Source organism: Theropithecus gelada, chromosome 8, assembly GCF_003255815.1.
Source record: "Theropithecus gelada isolate Dixy chromosome 8, Tgel_1.0, whole genome shotgun sequence".
NCBI classification, from domain to species: Eukaryota; Metazoa; Chordata; class Mammalia; order Primates; family Cercopithecidae; genus Theropithecus; species Theropithecus gelada.
In genome coordinates, this window is record NC_037676.1 from 74880994 (window position 1) to 74885881 (window position 4888).

General features: G+C 37.0%; 1 protein-coding gene across 1 annotated transcript in view; it reads left to right on the forward strand.

Moving 5' to 3' along the window:
• KCNB2 (potassium voltage-gated channel subfamily B member 2) overlaps positions 1 to 4888 on the forward strand; it is a 418770-nt gene that overhangs the window by 196510 nt on the left and 217372 nt on the right. The window lies entirely within an intron of this gene.

The window sequence follows — 4888 nt, forward strand, 5'->3', positions numbered from 1 at the left end:
TAAAGAGACCTTTAGAAATGGAAACGAAATGAAGAGAAATGTTTCAAGCAGAAAATGACTTGACTTCTTTATTCATCCCCCCCAGACCTATTTTAAATCCCCAGTACACTCACTCATTTGCCTAATTTCCACACAATTTGAAAATTTGTTTAGCTATCAAATATTTTAGCAATAAAGCTGAAAACTCAGAAATAGGGATAACAGTCTCATCTTCCATTCTCTATTGCAGTAAGCTCATTAACCAAAACTTTTGCTCCTCTTTTCTTTGTTCTTTTTTGTCGTACAGCTCATTATAGTAGCACATATGTATAGCTTTACTGCACTGTTATAAAATGAAAGCATTTTTATAGCTTCCATTCAAAAACCAAGTGGAGCTACCAGTCTATGCATTTGCTAGGTGACCTTCAGCCCTCAGCGTAGATAAAGTCTTTATACCTTGGCATCTTGTTTGAAGTATTGGCAGTCTGTATGTAATTGGAAAGGCTGTGGTTCTCTTACATTGTCACAAAATATGTGAAGTAACCATTAGCCAGGAGAATTACATAGACTTCCTGTGAAATGGCTGATGGCACACAAATTCATAGCAGAATAAGTCACAAGGAAGATTAGACAAGAGATCATATATCATGATTGAAAAACACAGAACGTAACATTGAAGATCCTTTATAAAAGAAGGAAATATACTTGCTAGTATTTCTAGGAACTGATTAAAGATTCTTTAGCTATTTTAAAGCATAGTTTTATGGAGTGCACATAAATAATAATCTTAGCAATACGGTACATTTTTCCATTTACAGATTTTATTTGACTACCAGGATTATATACCCAAAAATGCAAGGAAAGTGAAACTAATTTGGAAAGCATAAAAACCAGTTCAAAACTGCAGAAAACAGAATACAGTCTCCTTGTTGGGTAACTTGTAATTGTTCTGTTACCTGAACCATGTTGCAGTAGTGAAATCTTGCAGAAGAATGAAGGCCAACTCTCCTTGTAATTGCAGGGCTTCCAGAAGTGTCCCTGTTCTCAGTTTGACTCTGTTCTCTGGACATTTCTGCTCAGTTTTTAACTTAAGAGCATGGAAATGAACATTAACGCCATGTATTGTTGACTAAATATTCTGGTCAAATATCCGTATTACTAATGCTTTCATTTAGCCTGATTAGGTATGGCACTCAGTTATTCTTCACAGAGAAGCTGCTCAAGAAATGTCATACAGGATTCCACCCTGTATGGCATTCCATCCTGTTCCTGTTAATCCTGCTTTCTGGTCTTGTTTCTTTGATCTATACATTCATCTATAAGAGCTAGATTAACGAATAATCATTCAGGACTAAAGACAAAGACTAGATCAGACAAACCAATAAACACCTACATGTACATATTTCAAGCACCATACTCTTCTAAAATATAAAATGAGACAGTAGCCCTCAAGGTAGCCATGGTCTGTGACACCAGCAGATGTAGATAGATATCTGTGATATAATATATAATGTGATACATACTATAATGGAGGTATTAATATAAACATGGGAAAATTAGCTGCACCTAAATTAATAATTAATTTTTTACCTTTAAGGCAGAGGGAGAGGGGAGGGAAAGTAATACAAGAGAAGTTACTGAAAAGGAGTAACATTTAGGCTGGGCCTGGAAGAATCATGAGGTCTTTGCCAGAGAAAGCAACACAGGGCATTGCAAAAAGAGCAATAAACCATTTGTTTATAACTGACATTATTCTTCAAAGAATTTGAGGTGAATTTAAGTTAAATAGTTTATCTTGCAATAAAGTAAATAAATAAAACTTTAGTGTTAGGAAACTATAAACAAGAGTAGAACGTTAAAGACCAGGTTTAGATTAGGATGCGCGTGAAGACCATGATGTCTTTCACAGTTAACAAAAGCTGAGAGACAAACCTGTGTCCTGGCAATTAAAGTGATCAAAGAAACTCTTTGTAACTCGAGCTCACTATTTAGTTGTGCTCCAGCTCTGGGTGTCAGCTTGTCATCTGCGCAATGAGGAGTTCCTACTGCATAGAGTTGTGGTGAAGATGGTGTAAAGCACATGGCACATAGGAAGTACTGAGGAAATCTCAGTTGACCTTCAGACCTAGTGTACATTGAGTTTGCATATTGTACTGCTAGGAATGCACACCAATACTATTCCAGTGGTCCATTTCCTATTTTTTTAATTTGCAAATATTACTTTGGGCTTCTGCTCCAGCATTTTGATATAGAGGACCCTATAGGTTAAAAACTGACTCTTAAATGAAAACCAACAGGGAGGCCAATTTCCTGACCACGCACGGGTACTCAGAAAGAGAAATTTGCAGTAAATTGTCACATGTGAAGTTTCACTTGATATCAGTATATTCCAGAACATCCTTTCCTCTTAACAAATGTTTGAGGAGGACAAATCCATTTTCATGAAGTACAAAGATAGCTGACAACGTTCAATGACTCCATCTCCTAAGAATATTTGGGTCTTGCTGGGTGTGGTGGCTCATGCCTGTAATCCCAGAATTTTGGGAAGCCAAGGCAGGTGGATCATCTGAGGTCAGGAGTTCGAGACCAGCCTAACATGGAGAAACACTATCTGTACTAAAAATACAAAATTAGTTGGGGGTAGTGGCGCATGCCCATAATCCCAGCTACTTGGGAAGCTGAGACGGGAGAATTGCTTGAACCCGGGAGACGGGGCTTGTGGTGAGCCAAGATCATGTGCCATTGCACTCTAGCCTGGGCAGCAAGAGCAAAATTCCATCTCAAAACAAAAACAAAAACAAAAAAACGATCTTAATGAGGGGCAGAGAATAAACTTTTAATTTGGTCATTTCAGTTCTTTGATAAACATGGGTAGATAAATTTTCCTGATAATTCTGTGGTGCTGTTGTTTTTGGTGTTGTTTAATGTAAAGTTCCTTCTTGATGCTCCTAGACATCATCCCACATAGGAAGCCCCCAATTCTGTCTGCTCCTGAGGGGAGAATGTGTGCTATACATTAGTAGCAAAACGTTCAGAGTCACCTAGATGGTTGGGGAGGAGTTGAGCTTGTTAAGGGCCAACTAGAGCCTTAAGTACATTTACAGTTTTGCTTTTGATACATCTCCCCTCGTGACTTTTCTTATCTGCGAGCAGTCAACCGCCATTCCGAATACATTTCAATAAATTTTAACCTGGATATCTAAAATAGCCTTTAATGAAATCTAGATATAATTTGCATTAATTTCAAATTAAATGTCAATTGAATACTAAAATCATATTAGGAAATAACAAAGTGTATAATGCTTATCTTAATGATTGATTAATTATGCCTGTTGTGATTTGCCTTTTTTATGAATCTAGCAAAGTCCTACTGAGTTCCTAATAAGGCGATAACTCACAAACTAATTCATTTGTCCTGGTTCCTTCACAGTCAATGTCATTTTTTTTTTTTCATTTTCCCTTTTCAATAAACAGTGAAATGTGAAGGGAAAAAAGCAATTAGCTCTTTCTTAGATACTTTTCCTTTGAATACTGAACCTCCAAAGACAAAATGGCAGAGTTAAATCATTTAAGTAAAATATAGTATGTGTAGAGAGAAAGAATATAGCATATAATTTTTTAAAACATCAGAATCATAACGTATAATTGAGCCTAATGTTGAACTTCTGAAGACCAGCCAACCTGGACAATTTCTTATAATCGTATTTTTAAGAAATTGTTCAGATAACTCTCACTAAAACAAACCACCTTAGACTATAAAAAAAAAATTTAGAAAACTTCATACCAGAAGATGTTCTCTTCTACAAAAACAGTGATGCAAGGATTTAGCTTTCCTGACCAGGAAGCCATGGTTAACCCTTCTTCCTATTCCTTCCCTTCTGTTGTGTGTCATCTCAGTAAGGGCTAGGAAATGATTGTTGGATGTGAGATGTGGATCCTTAATGATGCTGGTGCAGTGGTCAGAAGCTCACACTTTAGAGAACTGAGCTATAAGAGTGGATTGGATGGCAGGGTGAGTGAGTGGGGAAGATGGAGGGAGTAAGAGGAAAACATCTTGCGTCATACACATATTATCCTATACTTTTAGAGGATGAAATGTTTTGGCTACTCACATATTTCATTTGCAAGAAAGTCATCATATATATCAATGATGAATAGTTCACTTAAGAATTAACATACGATTAAATACACTGAAGACAAAACCATATTGGACATAATTAATTTCTTTTAATGATTCAGAAGGCATTTCAGAATCTGGCAATCCTCATTTTGAACATCAATCATCATTGTATGTTAAACATGGAAGTATCTGCCAAGAGAGTTTGCCCATTAACCAAGTGTTACTGTGCTTTTAAAAATATTTCACAGACAAGAAGACAGCAGCTTCATATCAAAGGTACGAGTTTAGAAGCTGCTTTGGGCAAGGCCACTTGCTCAAGGATAAATATTGTGATGCAGTGTGGTGCTTAGTCACAAGAGAGAGGCAGTGTTCAATGTGAGTGTGAACACATCATTTGACCTTTCTCAGCTTCCGTTGCTTCTCAGGCAATGTGGAATGCTAAGGCCACTCCTCTCAGGACAACAATGAGAAATGAAGAGGAGAGAAAAACAGATCATAAATCAATATATGTCACAGAACTTCTAATGGAAAGTGTTCTATGTTTGAACAGAATTGATTTTAGAAATTCTGATTCTTTGATGTCATGCCTGGTAAGCTAGATCTTTGCCAATTTCAGTCTTGTGAGTCTGGGGCCACTTTGGTTTCCTAGGAACCAGAGGCCTAAAGACTGTCTCTGCTGAAGTCATATGTGGCATCTGGTAGAACCCATGACTTTAGCTAATTCATCTTTGCAGAATAGAAAAGGTTTCTACACAGTTAGATGTGAGTTGCCTGCTGAATCTCCTCCTT